Source organism: Camelus bactrianus, chromosome 27, assembly GCF_048773025.1.
Source record: "Camelus bactrianus isolate YW-2024 breed Bactrian camel chromosome 27, ASM4877302v1, whole genome shotgun sequence".
Taxonomy (NCBI): domain Eukaryota; kingdom Metazoa; phylum Chordata; class Mammalia; order Artiodactyla; family Camelidae; genus Camelus; species Camelus bactrianus.
The window spans coordinates 26,817,037-26,835,218 of record NC_133565.1 but is presented as its reverse complement, the minus strand read 5'-3'; the positions used below and the strand labels follow the sequence as shown (position 1 = coordinate 26,835,218).

Sequence of the window (18,182 nt, the reverse complement as noted above, 5' to 3'; positions counted from 1 at the left end):
GTAAGCTGCTGCTCCATGACCTGCAGGAGGTTTCGTCCAGACTCTGGCTGGAACACTGATCAGAAAGAGACACTGCTTCCATGGTTGGTAGAAAATGTTGCTCAGTGAAACCTTAGCTGGATCAAAGGAAATGGAAAAAAAGAGTTCCATGTTCCTGGACCCAGAATGAAGCCCCAGACTGGGAATAGTAGAGCTAAAAGAAAAAGAAATTATGAACCATAGAAAACTAGTTTTCACCCTTGTGCTGTCACTGATTACCTGTGTGAGGATCTTGGGCAGGTCTTGGTTTAATACATAAAATTAAACTAACTTGAAAGATCTCTGAGTCCTTGAGCAGGCTAGGCTACAACAGCTGGGCAAATTAATCTAGAATTATTAGATTTCTATTGGATAAAACTTAACTCCTAAAGTGGACAAGCAGACTGCCATATACATACCACTGCCCTCCTGAATACACATCTTAGGCCTGCTTGTAGGTCTGACCCCAAGTCATAGGTATTCTGAATCAATTCAATGCTTCATTTCATGAGGCACCTGGTATTCTAATCATTAGCAAAAACTAGCATAAAGAGATTCTCAGCAGGATACAAGAAAACAGGTACCTCAATGGACTCAGGCAAAACAATAAGGCATTCCACTTGTCTTCCTCTATCTAGTCTTGGCCTCTCCAATGCACACTTTGCCAGAATGGCTGCTGTAAAACACTTATCTGATCACAGAGATGTCCCTGCTCAAAATCCCCATCACCTTCAGGATAGAGCTCAAACTCCTCCTAGCATGCAGAATCCATCCCCACCTGGTCTGTGCCCACTTCTCTAGCCACTTCTCAGGGTACCTTTTGGTCACTGGTGGTTCTCTCAGACTTTCTCATGCCTCTATGTCAGAGTCCAAGCTGTTCCTCCTGACTGGCCCCAAACACAAAGTGGCCTGAGAACTCCTTCTCATCCCCAAGCTCCTGCCCCAGGGCCCCTCCTCCTGGATGCCTTCTTCTCCTCCCGTCGTCTGTGGTAGCACTTCCCACAGCGGGCTGGGATCCTGAGTTTTCTTATCAGTCTGTGAGCCTCTCCAAAAGTGGGGTCATGTCCTTACCTATATTTTCAGGACCTAACACACCTGGCACCTGGTGGCCTGTGGGCTGTCACTGCCCGCACCCCTCCCAGAACCATTCTGAGAGGCCCCTCCAAACCTCTGATTGATGCCCCTGCCCCTGCCTGCCCTGCTCCAGGTGCCCCTCACCCAGAGGCAGCTTTTCTTCTCCCCCTCCAGGCCCTTCCACCCCAACCAAAAATTCCATTTCCCAAGAAGAGAATTACATTGCAAGCATTCTAACAAGACTCACAGAATGTTAGAGCTGAAGGGGACCTCAGAAATGACCTGGTCCAGTGGTTTCCAAACACCCGTCTGCAGACTGCTGCTGGACTGACTGCAAAAGAATAACATGGGGGAGTGACTTTAAAATGCAGAACCCCACGCTCCACTGTGGAAATTCTGATTCAGTAGTTCTGGGGTGGATCCCTGCATTTTGAAAAAAGCTTCCCAGTTGATTCCAGCGCACTGGTCTAGTCGAACCTCTTCATTTTATACATGAAGAACTGAGGCTCAGAAAGGGGAAGTTCAACCATCAAACATTTACCAAATGCCAAGATGTATGCCCGGCACTGGGGACACAAAGGGAAGGCACACACAGACTCTGTTCCTGAGTGCCCCCCATGCAACCCACTGAAAACGCCCAACAGCCACACACCTGTGGGGGCCACTGGAGGCTCATCAAGGGGACACGGGCTTCCTACAGGCAGGGAAGGGAGGACTTTCTCTGGCTGCCCTTGTCAGAAGCCACCTCACCCTCCCTTGTACTCCCTTTTGTTTCACTTATTCCTCCTCATGGTGTAATTTTCTACCTTTACTGTAGATATTTCAGTAAAACATTCCCTCTTCTGCTGTTTCAATAGACATACACTAAATTATTAACTAGTTGGTATCCCCTCCACTCCAGACTTGGATGTCCACTTGGATAGGCATCTCAAATCCAGCATGTCCAAAATCTAACTCTTGATTTCCTCCCACAGCCTTTCTCATTTCAGTAAACAACAACTCCATCTTTCCAGTTGCTTGGGCTGAACCCTGGCATCCCTGAGTCCTCTCCCTCAAACCCTTCACCCAATCCATAAGCAAATCCTGTCAACCCTGCCTTCAAAATATATCCAAATCCAAACATCTCTCATCTCCTCCAACTACCTCCTTTTCAATTCCCACAAAAGCTGCCTTCCTGTTCTTGCTTCTATCCTCACCTCCACTACTCCCTCTCAACACAGCAGCCAGAGCGCTGCTTTTAAAACATCCACTACATCATGTTCCTCCTCTCTTCAAAACCCTTCAACATCATCCCACCTCACACAGAGTAAAATCCAGTCTTCACCCCAGCCTACAGGCCAGGATGATCTTCTGTCTCCTCGACCTCTCTCTGTTGCCCAGTCTGCTCCAGGCTCCTTACTGCTCCTCAAGCCTGCAGGGCATGCTCCTGCTCAGAGTCTGCATTCCCTCTGCTTGGAATGTTCTTCCCCCTCAGACCTCTGCGGGCTCACGCCTCACTTCCTTCAGGTATTTTTCAAACATCACTTTGTCAGGAGCCTTCTATGACCATTGCGCATAAGATACCAATCCCCACCCTCACCACCTCACCATCAAACTCTGTCCCTTTAGTCTGCTTTGTTTTTCTTCACAGCCCTTATACCACCTGACACATAATACAATAGCTCATTTATTGTCTGTTTATAAGCTCCAGGATGCTTATTAGAAGGTAATCCACCATTAGAAAGTTCTCATCTGTCCAGAGGTAAAATTGTTGAAGGGTAGTCACAGATTCCTAAGCAGGCTTATTACCAGTCAAGCAGCTGGCTAACCTGCAATGTTATTTGTGTTTTGCTTTTTAAAACTTTTTATACATAGAGAGATCTTGAGTGGTGATGAGACCTTGCCAGTGGGAAAGGGTCTATCTGAAGGAGCACTTGTCTATGAATCTTGGGCTCCTGCAGGGCTGTTTAAGTTAAATATTTTATTGGTGGAAAGTGCCTACTGGCTAATGTCCCCACAATAAGGTCATCTGTCTTGAGGATGGGATCAGTGTGACGCTGGTGGAGAGAGAAGGCTGGCCATGAGAACCACAGGGAAGAAGAGGGCACAGGGTGGTATTGAGTCTTAAGAGGCTGCAACTCTTTGAATATAGTAAAAACCATCGAATCATGCACTTTAAATGAGTGAATTGTATGTCATGTGAATTATATCTCAATAAAGCTGCCATATTTTTAGAAAAGATAAAAGGAGAAGAGGGGATAGGACTGAAAGAAATTGGGATCGTACGAGACTGTACAGCTGACTGAGATGATACAAATGGAATCGAGGCACAGGCAACAAAGTTCAAGCAGAGCTAAGAACTGAGATAAAAACCGACACTTGGTAACCTGTACTCCCTTTACCTTTCACTATGTGCAAACAGATCTCAGCGCTAACTGGGCACTGCACTGTGTTAAAAGGGAACAAGACCCAGAGACAGAAAAGACGGGAACAGGACTCCTCTTGTTCACAGGCTATCCTTGAGGAGTCCCTCCCACTGAGCTTTGTAAAAGCATCATTTCTTGGTGGTAGGGACCCCCAAATTTAAGCAAGAAGTCAGTAGTCTCAGTCCTGCTGGGAACCAAGTCTCCACTCCCTGAACAAAAGGACCCCAAACAAGAAAAGGTAGCCATTCCACAGAATCACTATTTCCCTGTCTCTGGTCCCCTTGTGTTTGGTGGCTCTGAGTGCATCAACCTCATCTATCACAGGCAAACTACAGTCCCAAAGATCCCAAAATTAAAAGCGGGAATGGTGGGGTGGGGAAACATGTTATTAGTCTTGGGGTATCTCTGCAGTTCCCTTAGGTCACCGAGGAGTTTAGGAGCTGGTGAGTCAAGGGCCTGGTAGAGGGTTCCTCCCCAGGTGTTCTGTTTTCACTCCATTTTTCTTTTTCTTGAACCTCCACACACACATATATACATACTCTTCTCCTTCCCATCCCTCTACCCTCCTACTCCTTCCTCCACGCCCCTCTCCAGCCCTCTGTCCTTTTCTCCACGGCCTCCTCCACTCTCTCACACGCATGTTCTTCTTTAGCCCCTTCTTCCTCCCTCTTCTCTCCCTTCCCTCTCAAAAGAGATCTGGCTGGGCTCTTTGACCATGGCTGCTCAGACCTAAGGGCAGTCAGCCTCCTGCAGGAAAGCAGGGCACCAGCCAAGGCAAGCTTTTGTTTTGTTTTGTTTTGTTTTGTTTTTTGTTTTTACCAACAATCCGGCATGGCAATGTACCCAACATCCAGGTATTCACATGTGTGCCCACTGTCTATGTCCCTGGTGACCCAAGGGAATGACAGGGAATCATGATCCAAAGGAACATCCCTGTGTGCCCTTCTACCATCAGACAAAATGGAATATTAAAAGTGCTTATCTTTTTAAGATATCACCTGTGAAATGTTTACAGATAAAATGATGTGATATCTGGGATTTGCCTCAAAATAGCACAGGGCAGGAGGAAGCGAGCAGGGAGGGCATATATATATATATATAAGTGAAATAAGATTGGCCATGAATTGATAACTGTTGGATCTGGGTGAGGAGCACGTGGGGGGGTTATCATATTATTTTCTCTACATTTGCACATCTCCGCACACTAGGGACCAGTATCTCGGATAGTGGACTCTATGGATCCAACTGCATAACCACCAAGGTCACACCCATTAGGATAGCTATTATCCAAACAAAACAAAACAAGACAATCCCAGAAAATAACAAGTGTGGCTGAGAATGTGGAGAAACTGGAATACTGGTGCATTGCTGGCAGGACTGCAATATGGCCACTATAGAAAACAATATGCAGTTTCTTAAAAAAAAAAAATTACATGTAGAATTACCACATGATATAACAATTCCAATCCTAGGTATATATCCAAAAGAACTGAAAACAGGGTCTCAAAGAGGTATTTGTATATGTTTATAGCAATATTATTTACAATACCCAAAAGGTAAAAATAATCCAAGTATCCATCAATGGATGAATGGATAAACAAAACATGATATAAATATACAAAGGAATATTACTCTGCTTTAAAAAGGAATGAAGTTTTGACATATGCTAAAACATATGTGAAACTTAACACATTATACTAAATGAAATAAACCAGATACAAAAGGACAAATATCGTGTGATTCCACTTACATGAGGTACCTAGAGTAGGCAAATTCATAGAGACAAAAAGTAGAACAGCGGTTACCAGGGGATAAGGGGCAAGAGAATAGGGAGTTATTACTTAATGGGTACACGGTTTAGTTTGGGATGACAAAAAGGTTCCAGAGATGGATGGTGGTGATAGTTACATGAATATACTTAATGCCACTGAACAGTATGCTTAAAAATGGTTAAAACGGTAAACTTTGTTATATATGTTTTACCACAATTTTTAAAAATATTAGTAACTACCAAGGAATATTTTTAAAAAATCACTTGTGTTCAAACTCTCAGCTCTTCAAGGCCAGCTCAGGTCAGCCTAGACATCATACCTCAGTGAGGCTCTCAAAACAAGGGTGTGGTGAGTGTTGCTGGGGGTGCAGAGCTGTGGAGAAAGGAATAACTTCTACCTAGGCACATGGTCTAGTTTCCAAACACCACCTAAGGAAAGAAGAAAAATAAAATGTTTTTTAATAGGCCTGAAGGTTAGAGTGAGTTAACAATAATAACAAAAGTGGGGGGTCAGACCCTGAGAAAAATCTCCAAACATAAATTCAAAGCAGGCCTCAAATGTAGTCAAAGATAAAACTTTTCCCAGTCCCAGATCCTGTCCCCTTCCCCTATTGTAGTGTGGTGGTCCAGAGCCCAGACTCTACCTAGGTTCAAATCCCAGTCCTACCACTTACTAGCCATGTGACCTTGTGGGTTTCTTCACTTCTGTGTCTCAGTTTCCCCCTATGTAAAATGGGACTGTTATAGGAATTAAATGAGTTAATACTTGCAAAGCTCTTACAACACTGCCTTAAACATAGCAAACACATGTGTTTAAGTATTATGCCACCAAGCTCAGTGGCCAGCAACCTTTAGCTCATCATCTTTCAGAGTGCCCCTGCAGACTACTGCTTCCCTAAACATCAGGCTGATTGGAAGCATGCACGGGGGACAGACACTGGGTAAGTGAGGGCCAGATACTCCTCCTCACAACTCATCCTCCAGTGCTCAGGAGGGCTGCTGATGCAGAGGAAGCAGAGGTCAGGAAGTGGGCAAGGGGACAGCGGGGCAGGTAGGCTGGGAGAAAGTCACAGGTAGGGGAGAGGCAGGGAAGGGACAAGCACCAAACGGGGGATAAGAATGAGAGAAAACACAGGAAATGCTGACAGAATCCACTTCTTAAAATCTAGGTGGTTCTTGCTAAAAGAGAGAAAAGGCCACAACTAGAAATAAGAAAATTATGAAAGGGAAAAGCTCTCCAACAAAGGCAAACATGAAGTTAAGGTGGGAAACCATCCACACACAAACTAATAGGGAAGTTAAAAGACAAAAGTAGTGAAATCATCTGTATCCACAATAAGCAGTGAAAGGACACACAAACCATTAGATATAAAAGATGATATTAAAACTGGGTGGTCCTGTTGAACATCAGAATCACCTCGGGAACTTTGGAAACTACTAATGCTTGGCCACAACCTCCTAAGATTCCAATTTAACAGGCCAGTGTGGAGAAACTGATTAACAGTCCATCAGGTACAAGTACCCACAAATGACAGAATAAAAACTCTCTTCTAATTCTACTCATTCTCACTCCAATTCTGCATCCCCTCACTTGACTTCATTTTTGTCTTAACTTTGACAGGTCAGCATTTAGTTTGGATTCTACATAGAGAGATATAGACAACATTAAGGAAAAAATTTAGAAGGGACGAGAAGGAAACTCATTATCCCAATTCTACAGAAGGGAAATAGAGAAAAAAAAAATTTTTTTTCTCTGCTGTTTTTCCTTTTCTCATTTTGGACCTCCACATTTCAAAACATAAACTAACCAGCAGACACCATGCTGTCCAAATGAGAATAAAGATAGAGATCAGGGGAACAGGTAGGGGGCTGTCTTCAATCTGATGTTCAACGTAAGTTAGTTCTAAGATGCTCCAATAAGTGTGCCTCATTATTGATTCCAGGGTAACCTCAGTTCCTGCAGACACTGGATTCTGTTGTGTTATTCACACCGCCTCTGTGTCCAGTAACACAGCGCGGCTATAGAGAAGGGTTGGCAAACCTGAGCACCAGGCTTCACTGACCCAGGCTGGCTGCTCTTCCCAGGTTACCCTACCACATTTACAAACTTGGATTTATAGGAGCTTTACAGTTTATAAAACACTACTCCCACTTCACAGGGAACTCACCAGTGAGTGGCAGAACCAAGCCTAATGCTCAAGCTCCCACTTGCCTCCAAGGACCGAGCTGCCCTTCCACTCAGGAACTCTGATCCAGGAGGTCTGATTTCACATTTCAGAATTCCCAACATCCTCTTCTTCCCAAGGTGCTACTGTATACAGCACACATTTTCCTTCAGTGTGGTAATGAGACATTCACTATAACCTTTGCCATAATTATGACACACCGTAGGGTGTTGAAAGACCGAGATGAGAAAACAACGCATGGAACACTGTTCTAGATTAGAGGTTCTTCCAACGCCAGAAAGATTAACAACTGTCAGAGTGAGGAAACCATTAAATGTAAGCCGCTAACTCTACAAGCAAGGAAATGTAGGCTCAGAGAAGCGAGGTAATCAAATGAGATAAAGTATATAAACTGAAGAGTTTTTATTACTGTGAAAGATTTCTGTTATTCCTGGCAAGATGATGGGCCCTGCCTTAGCCTTCCCAGAGGGCCTGACGTCTCTTACTCCCAGTTACCCATTCAAATCTCTCCATCAAACACTGAGTCGAAGGCCAGTAAGCCTCAGACTAGTGATTCTAGCTCTGGGAGCACATTAGAAACACCTGGGGAGCAATGCTAATCCCTAACCCCACCTCAGACCAATTAAATCAGAATCTCTAGGGGATGGAGCCAAGCATTTAAAAAAAAAAAAAAAAAAGCCCATGTGATTGATGTTGTCTGGGGTTGAGAATCACTATTTTTAAATCAAAATGTGGTCCAGGGATCACTGGCCTCAAAAATCACCCCAAAACCTTGTTAACAATGCTGACTTCTGGGCCTACCTGGAGCCTGACTCAGAAGGAGTGGAGTGGGCCCCAGAAATCTGAAGTTGTGACAGTCACCCAGTGGTTAGAGAACAACAGCACTGGCACTGAGTGAGCCCTAGCAGCCACATGTGTGCTCCAGCTGACCCTGGACTCCGAGATGGCCCGAGCAGCTGGCCTGGGAAAGGCTCCCGGATGAGTCAAACTCTTTTGCCCATGCAGAGCTAAGAGCCACGGAAGGAGCTCCACTGCTTCAGTCACCAGAAGCCAGTCACCCAAAAAAAAAGGAGGAATCCATCGTGGCTCCACACAGCCGCCACGGGCTTCGCATCTCACCCAGAGCTGGGGCTCAGGCCCCCACTAGGAGGTACAAGCCCAGTGGGACCACCAGTCTCCCGTACCTCCCTCCTCCTCACTCCAGCCCTCTGGCCTCAAGGGCTTTTTCTCTGCTTTTCCGGCCACCCTGGTTGCTCTTCCCTCAGATAAATGTGCAGCTGCCTCTCTCACTCTTTCAGATCTCTGCTCAAATATCTTTTATCAGTGAGACTTCCCTATTTAAATTAGAAAAGCTGCCTGCCCACCAAAGCTCCCTATCCTCTATCCCTGCTTTGTTTTTTCTCCATAATACTTTTCACCGTCTCTCATACTTTATGTTTTACTTGTTTACTACCTATAAGCCCCCACACACTAGACTATGAGCTCCATGAAGGTAAGATTTTTGTTTATTTTGTCCCCTCTTATAGTCCCAATGCCTACAGTACCTGGCACAGAGCAGGCACTCAACATTTTTTCTAGGAATACATCAGAAACACCAAGCTCAAAACTTAACTTGTACCAAAGGATCATAAAGAAGCTCATTATACCAAAATCACTTCTCTACTGATCTCATCTTGGCAGAAGCCATTTTAAAAACAGACTAGAAGCCTAATGAAACAGAAACCATTTAGAAATAAGTATTTCCAGTCAAATTAATCCAATGTAAATGGATTTGTGAGTCAAAGACAATTTGTTCTGAGGAATAGATAAAACTATGAAGACAGAAAATGAAGTTGAAAGAAGGTAAATGAACAAATGGATTTCAGATACTGTGCTGGTATACGTGTAGGTTTGGAGAAAACCTGAGAGCACTCACAACTGCTTCTGGACAGGGAAGTTTCCCTCACACCAGGGAGAACAGACGGGCTCCAATCCTAGGTTATAGGAGGTGAGATACAGGCCCAGTACATGCTTCCCACCAGACCCATCAACCTAATGAATCTGGGGAGGACCCTCCTCTTTTCTTGCTCCTACTTACCACCACCTGCTTTCAAAACTCATTTGAAACCACAGACAACATTTTAAGCTCTACCAAGTCAGGAGTGCCGGAAGCTTTTGTCAAGGCCACACAGCAATTGGGGAGAATTCTGCAATTACCAAGTCTCACTGATGTCATCTGTTCCAGGTCACGTCTCCATCTTTGTCCTTGTTACCTCTTTCCTCACCACCTCTGGTCGCTCCCCACAGTCATCCTGTATGTCTCCTCCCACCCCAGCTTCTGGCCACACTGCCCTTTCCCACTCAATTTCCACAATGCACACACACTCCACACATGCATGTATGCACATTCATTCAATAATATTAATTGAGCACCTACTATGTGTCAGGCCTTGTTTTAGTCACTGTGGATACCATGGGAACAGAACAGGCTAAGTCCCTCCCCACACAGTGCTGACATTCCACTAGAAAGAGACAGACATTACCAAGCAAATTCACATGTCAGGTAGTCATATAGCCTTTCTCAACAGCAGCTCAACTAAAATCAGAAGTTGGAGTGTCTACATTCTCAATTCTAAAGCAAGCGAGAGAACAAGCCATGTAAACATGACAGAGAAGAGGTTTTAGGCAGAGGAAGAGCAAGCAGGAAAGCCCTGAAGAAGGCAAGTACTTGGTGCATTCAGGGAACCCAGACCAGAGCAGAGGAAGACACAGGGGAAGGGCTGGGAAGCAGATCGTGGAAGGTCACCGCAAGGACTGATTTCCTCTCGTAGATGGAAGGTTGCAGGAAGACCTGCCGTGGAGGAGTGACGTGCTGTGACTTACACTGCAAAAGATCACTCCCCTCAGCCTGTACACTTCAGCTGTCTATCATCGAGTACTAAAATCAGGAGGGACTTGTTTTCTTCTTGAATCTTCCCAAATTTTCTAAACTAAGTGTATATTATTTTTTCAATGAAGAGAATACAGTCTTCCCAACCCTTTAAGACTGAGCCCAAATTCCACCTCTGCCTCAAAGTCCCCTGTTCCAGGGCTAGGCCATGTTGTACCCAAGCCCCAGCCAGGAGGACCACCAGAGTGGCCCCAGAGTTATCAATACCTGCCTGCAGCAAGTACTGTTCATGCAAGTTTCTTTTGCTTCCCTCACTTCTCTCCTGTCATGTAGGAGCACGTCCCTTCGGACACTCTTTCCCCCAAGTGCCTGCCTGGGTCCCAGTCTTTCTCTCAGTTGACTTAATTAATTTCTGGTAATTAAAGCTACTGTTTGGTGATGAACTGCTAAGAGACTGACCTCTCCCATGGGTTGTAAATATTTTAAAAGGGGACTCTAAGTGGAAATGCAAGCACCTTAAGACTCAGAGGAATGGAGCTATAATCATGGAATGATAGGCACGGGGATTCATATTTTGTGGGCAGGTGGCTACTCTTTCTCCTAAAGGGTACAGGTGCTTAGAAAAGCAGTGTCAAAGGGAAACAAAGTAATGAAAGATGAAATTACAGCACCGCCTCCCTCTTCCCAAACAGCAATTTAATCCATTTTGGATACCAGAGAATGTTCCCCAGAGGTAACCCCAGTCATCTCAGAGGGGTGACCTGTGTGAAAGTAACCACCACCCTCAGAAAGAAAAGCCCCCCTAAGATACTTCTGGTCTGGAAGCAAATTGTTCTCTAATTGCTTTCAGTGGGAGAACTCCTCGAAGGCAAAGTTCATCTCACTTGATTCTTTTATGCTCCACAGAGCATCCAGCTCTGGGTTGGGCTCCGGGTGGGCCTTTCATAAGCAACTGCAGATAACTGATCAATGATGGCCCAATTGCAAAAAGGCTCCAAAGGATTTTATGGGTTTTTGTTTTGTTTGTCTTGTTTGAGGGATGGATAATTACGTTGGTTTTTTTTTTTTTCTTTAAATTTATTTTTTTAAGAGAAGTACTGGGGATTGAACCTAGGATCTCATGCATGCTAAGCATGCACTCTACCACTGAGCTATACTCCCCTTCCTCCAAAGGATTTTAAATACACATAAACATTCTAAGAATAACAGTAGTGTTAATCACACACCTAATATTTTTAAGGGCCTGAAGATTTATAGCCTTAATGAAGTCTCAGACAGTGAAGCAGTTTTACAACCTCAGCCAGTACAGTTCAGGTTTGGGGAGTCTGTCTAACAAGGCAAAGGCAGAGAGCAGCCCATGCCCACACACACCAGAGCCTCAGCTGGGCCAAGCCCCAGACGGATCTCAACAGCTGCTCACTGCCCACCCCTGGACTCCCTTCTCCTTTGAAAATGCCAAAGCTCTGCCTCAGATGTGTTTTCAGGCCCTGGAATAGCCCTCAGAGGCTTGCAGATACAATGGACGCCTCCCTTCAAGCCCTCTCTTTCTGGTCTCACTCTGCCCTTTGGCTTGCTAGAGAACAGTGTCAACTTCAGGAACTGAACTGGCAGATAGGAGTAGCCTGCTGTAAACTGCAGCAAACCACGGCAGTAAGAGCGGAGCCAGAGCCCACTCCATTGGCACACGTTCAGCTCCAGCTTGCCAAGGGCAGTGTGGGTAAACTGTTCCTATGCCTAAAGACTGGATGGAAATGAAGAAGAAATAGCTCCCTGCCTCACCACCAGGATAGGCTGAACCTCCAGAATGAGGGAAATTCCAGGAATGTATGCGAGGCTTACACACAGGAACCCCTCTTGTTAGCATCCCCATGTCAATGTGTGGGAGACTGAGCTCTAAGGTCCATGGGAGGGGGCCCAGGACCATGTCCAAAAGGAACGGATTTGTTAGAAGCACTCCCCTGCAAAAAACACCCAACAAATGAAACTAGAAGTCAATTCGCACTTTTCTCATCAATCCTTCCCAGATGGGTGCAGCCTTGGCTCCCTAAATTTGGGGACTATCTCAATCAGAGGTCCTGGCCTAATTTTATCTGCCTGGGAGAGCTGTCTTTACTGCACACCTAACAAAGTCAGTGACCAAGGAGGGGTGGTTAGTTCCAACGTCATACCTCTTCTACAGGGATGTATTTCTGGGCAGTTTGAGTTTTTGCTTGAGGGCATTCAATAAAATTAAAAACACATTTACCATTTGTCTATTTTTGTAAAGACAATATATAAACCTATAGAAAATTCAAATGAAACCTACAGCCTGCATAGGACTCAATGGTGAAAAACTCAAAAGCTTCCCACTAAAATCTGGGACAAGACAAGGATGCCCACTATCACCACTCCTATTCAACATAGTCTTGGAAGTCCTAGCCACAGCAATCAGGCAAGAGAGAGAAATAAAAGGGATCCAAACTGGAAAAGAAGAGGTAAAAGTGTCACTATATGCAGATGACATGATACTATATATAGAAAACCCTAAAAGGCCCACACAAAAACTACTAGAAATAATCAAAGAATTCAGCAAGGTTGCAGGTTACAAGATTAACGTTCAAAAATCAGTTGCATTTCTTTACAATAATGATGAATCAACAGAAAAAGAAAGTAAAGAAACAATCCCCTTTAAAATAGCACCCAAAGTAATAAAATGCCTAGGAATAAATCTAACCAAGAAGGTGAAAGACTTATACACAGAAAACTGTAAAACACTGATTAAGGAAATTAAAGAAGAATTTAAAAAATGTAAAGATATCCCATGCTCCTGGATTGGAAGAATCAATATTGTTAAAATGGTCATACCATCCAAGGCAATCTACAGATTTAATGCAATCCCTATCAATATGTCCCCCCAGGACATATTTCACAGAACTAGAACAAATCATAATAAAATTTATATGGAACCACAAAAGACCTAGAATTGCCACAATATTACTGAAGAAAAAGAAAGAGGCTGGAAGAATATCTCTCCCAGACTTCAGACAATACTATAGAGCTACAGTAATCAAAACAGCACGGTATTGGTACAAAAACAGACATATGGACCAATGGAACAGAATAGAGAGCCCAGAAATGAACCCATAAACTTTTGGTCAACTAATCTTCAACAAAGGAGGCAAGAATATACAATGGAATAAAGACAAGTCTCTTCAGCAAATGGTGTTGGGAAAACTGGACAGCAGTATGTAAGTCAGTGAAGCTAGAACTCTCCCTTACACCATACACAAAAATCAACTCAAAATGGGTCAAAGACTTAAACATAAGATAAGATACGATAAACCTCCTAGAAGAAAATAGAGGCAAAACATTATCTGACATACATCTCAAAAATGTTCTCCTAGGGCAGTCTACCCAAGCAATAGAAATAAAAGCAAGAATAAACAAATGGGACCTAATTAAACTTACAAGCTTCTGCACAGCAAAGGAAACCATAAGTAAAACAAAACAACAATCTAAGGAATGGGAGAAAATTTTTGCAAATGAAACCGACAAAGGCTTGATCTCCAGAATATATAAGCAGCTCATACGACTTAATAAGAAACAACCAAACAACCCCATCCAAAAATGGGTAAAAGTCCTAAACAAGCAATTCTCCAAGGATCAATAGGCACATGAAAAAATACTCAATATCACTAATTATCAGAGAAATGCAAATCAAAACTACAATGAGGTATCACCTCACACCAGTCAGAATGGCCATCATTCAAAAATCCACAAATGACAGATGCTGGAGAGGCTGTGGAGAAAGGGAAACCCTCCTACACTGCTGGTGAGAATGCAGTTTGGTGCAGCCACTGTGGAAAACAATATGGAGATTTCTCAAAAGACTAGGAATAGACTTACCGTATGACCCAGGAATCCCACTCCTGGGCATATTTCCAGAAGGAACCCTACTTCAAAATGACACCTGCACCCCAATGTTCATAGCAGCACTATTTACAATAGCCAAGACATGGAGACAGCCTAAATGTCCATCAACGGATGACTGGATAAAGAAGATGTGGTAAATTTATACAATGGAATACTACTCAGCCATTAAAATCAACAACATAACACCATTTGCAGCAACATGGATGTCCCTGGAGAATGTCATTCTAAGCGAAGTAAGCCAGAAAGAGAAAGAAAAATACCATATGAGATCACTCATATGTGGAATCTAAAAAAAAAAACCAAAACAACAACAACAACAACAACAACAACAACAAAACAAAAAACAAAAAAACAAAAAAACAAAAAACAAAGCATAAATACAAAACAGAAACAGACTCATAGACATAGAATACAAACTTGTGGTTGCCAAAGGGGCCGGGGGGAGGGATAGACTGGGAGTTCAAAATTTGTAGATACTGACAGGCATATGTAGAATAGACAAACAAGATTACACTGTATAGCACAGGGAAATATATACAAGATCTTGTGGCAGCTCATAGCAAAAAAAAGATGTGACAATAAATATATGTATGTTCACGTATAACTGAAAAATTGTGCTCTACACTGGAATTTCACACAACATTGTAAAATGACTATAACTCAATTAAAAAAATGTTTAAAAAAAAGAAAATTCAAGTGATAGGCAAGAATATAAAGAAAAAAGTAAAAACCACCCAATCCCACCACTCAGAGATAAGCAGATCGTACAGTAAACTCTGTCCTGCAGAGGAAGCAAACCTATTCTGAGTGAAACCTAGAGTGGTTGCTCTTGCATCTCTGGATAAGCTTGTGGATTTAGTTTTGCAGAAGACCCTTAATGCTCCCCTTGACCCACTCAAAAAAAAATTTCAAGGGGCTCCAATAATTCTGGAGCTCACAAAGAGACATAACAAAGTTATACAGACGCCCTGCCTCACACACAGACTAATTTGAGGCCAGGAGTTCAGTAGACATACTCCTTTTCTTCACGCAACATTGTGGCAGTCTTTCCACAGTCAGTCACACAAATACACATCATCATCCTTTTCATCTCCTGGAGCATGTGAATGAGAGGAAGGGGGACACCACTTCCTCTTGATACAACACCTGAATCTGACATGGAGAAAGCAAAGGACTTACCCAAAGTCACACAGTGAACAGAGGACAGCTGTTCTCTAAGTGCTGATGGGTTTGAGGAATGACTCTGTGGTGACACCAAACTCAAAACGTGTTCATCAACTTTTCTTTCAGTCATAAAAAGGATCCGACCTGTCATTTCAGCACACACATAAACACTTCTCACTGTCAAATAAAAGCGAATAGTTGGCTGAAATAGCACTTTGATCCCTAAAAACGTTTCTCAAAATTAATAAACTATTGGATATCACATCCTACACTCCTAGGACATAAAGGGGGAGAACAATGGACCAGATGCCCACAAATGGAAACATGCACAGATTGTTCACAGACATCAACACTCAGAACTCTCTCCCATTAAGGATATTCCTATTTTTGCAGGAAAAGAAAAAGTTAAAAGTCACATATAAAGATAGACCTTGAGATAAAGGCCTAATACAAACACTAAATATTAAAATGTTAACAGTAGCTCTAGGTTATAGGATTTATCGGTTAGTTTTATTTCATTTGTATACCTATCTGTATTGTCTAAATTTTCCACATGAATATTCTTTAGTAGAGTTTTAAAAGAAAAATAATTAATCCACAATCTAGGTTGGTCTATTTGGGTTTTATTCTTTGCTGTAGGGAAAAATAGATTCAAAATTCTAGAGGGTCCACCACTCTTTCCAGTTTCATGGAAGCAAAAGGAAGTGTTAAGATGTAGCTCAAACCTCATGAAGATTCCAATCCAATAGGAAAGTTCACCATGACCAGGTTGAGTAGAGGGTAGGAATTATTACCTTCTCTTCTGTCTCCAGTGTGTAGGGAAGATAAAAATTCTAAACCAACCGCTTCTTCAAGTGCAACCAAAAGCCTCCCACCTCTTTTGAGAGTTCACAGACCTCTGCACCCAGAACAATTTCCAACCTATCTGTCCACAACTACCTCCCAGACCACAAAATTATCCATACCACTTGGAATATGCATACCTTCTCCAATAACCCAATTCTAGGGAATACCCCTTTCCAATATTTTATTTCTTAAAAAGTTATTCCTCCTTTTCCTTAAGTTTCACAAACACAGGATCTCACCCAAATGATACAGAAACATTCACTCTATCGATTAATAATCATTGTTAACTACACTGTACAAAGCTTGAAGAAAGATTCTGTTAACAGAAAGGGTTAGTTTTCATGGAGCCTGAGAAAAACAAAGGGGAATTGAAGAGCAAGAGTTTGTTAGTATGTCCCAGCCCTTGCCAGAAGTGGGGGTGGGGACCTAGGGGGGAAAGGCCATGGCCAAAGGACAAAACATCTGTCATTCTGCAGTTTCCTTCCCCGTGGCTAGTTAATGCCCTAAGTTTATGCATCAGTCTCTTCCAAGTTTGGTTAGTCAGTCTCCCTGGACCTAATCAGCTCTGAGTGCCCTACAAAACTGAATTTCAGGCTTATGAAACTGAGAACCAGAACCCACCTAAACAACGTCACCCCCCAGGATGATATCTGTCTCCACTCTCTAACTGCAACACCCATCAAGGTATGTATTAGATGTATCTAATACTCTCGAACAGGTCCTTGTGGCTTACAGAATTAAATCCAAACTTAACCTGCCTTTCACAGCTCTAACTCAGCTTCCCAGCCTCATCCCTTGACAAATCAAGCCTCTCATGCAGGCTCCATGCTTTCACACATGACTCTCACTACATAGAATGTCTTTTGTCCAGTTTATGTGCCTATAAAACTCTTACTCTTCCTCCAAAGCCCAGTTCAAAAGTCACCTTGGCCTTGAAGCCTCCCCTACTGCCCCAGGCATCTCGTTCTTACTCTTCCAAAAGCTCTCGAAGTACAGGAGCTTTAGAGAACTTGTTAAGTACATTGTAGCTCATTCCTTTAAATATCTGACCTCCTCTGGATACTCTTAGCTTCTTGAGGGAAGTAACTCACATTGTATCCATAAGCCCTAGCAGTGTCAAGACTGAAATGGGAGATCAATGTTGAATGATTGATCACATGGAACATTGACATTATTTAGAGGAAAAGGGAGGGAAAAGAAGCTTCACAATATTCAAGAATTAAATTTTATCTGTATATTTAATCTCATCCAAAATGACAAGGCTGAGAGACAGGCAGCATGGATGTTTCAAAAAATTAAGTCATTGTAGCAACTAACATTTGAGCTAAGTTAATTTGATCAGCACAACACTCTTAGGAGGCAAGTACTTTTATCCGCATTTAAGCTGGAAAAAGCTTGAGGCTTTTCCAACCAGAAAACTGAGGCATAAGAAAGATTAAATAACTCAGAATCGTTCAGTTAGCAAGTGGCAAAAGCAAAATGCAAATTCAGTAGTCTGGTTCCAGAGCCAGTGGGTCTGGAATCAGGAAGATCTGGGTTTGAATCCAGATTAAGTTACAAATGTGGCTTTGGATAAGTCATCTACCTCCTCCGAGTTTGTATACGTAAAGGGGGCAGGACAACCCCTTTCTCTTAGAGCACAGAGAAGATTAAATTAAATATGATACTGTTTGCAAAAGTCTCTAAAATTGATTCTCCCACATAACAGGCACTCCATAAATGTTAACTATTTTCCCTTCTCTTCCTAAAAGCTGGGCAAAATGGTCTCTCTGAGGAAGAGGATCCTCCCCAGCCTGCTGGAGGCTTTTCGAAGCTGATCCAGTGGTTAGGCCACTCGGGACACAGAAAGCCTTGCCTTACCTGCTTATCTCTGTCCATACCAGAGAACTTTTAAACTGTAAATATCAAGTCACTCACTTAAAACCCTTCAAAGGTTC

At 43.1% G+C, this 18,182-nt stretch overlaps 1 protein-coding gene across 9 annotated transcripts in view; it reads right to left on the bottom strand.

Annotated features, from left to right (window-relative positions):
- The window catches only part of ZNF592 (zinc finger protein 592), a 45,892-nt gene that overhangs the window by 25,594 nt on the left and 2,116 nt on the right, over positions 1-18,182 (bottom strand). For 2 of the 9 annotated variants that reach the window (XM_074354028.1, XM_074354025.1), the window contains exons 2-4: positions 15,415-15,576; positions 5,589-5,697; positions 1,340-1,423 (exon numbers count right to left, since the gene is read on the bottom strand). The gene's annotated coding sequence lies outside the window, so the exon portion shown is untranslated. The remainder of the gene's footprint in view (positions 1-1,339; positions 1,424-5,588; positions 5,698-15,414; positions 15,577-18,182) is intronic. The other 7 variants (XM_074354026.1, XM_074354030.1, XM_074354029.1 and 4 more) reach the window with 7 other exon arrangements.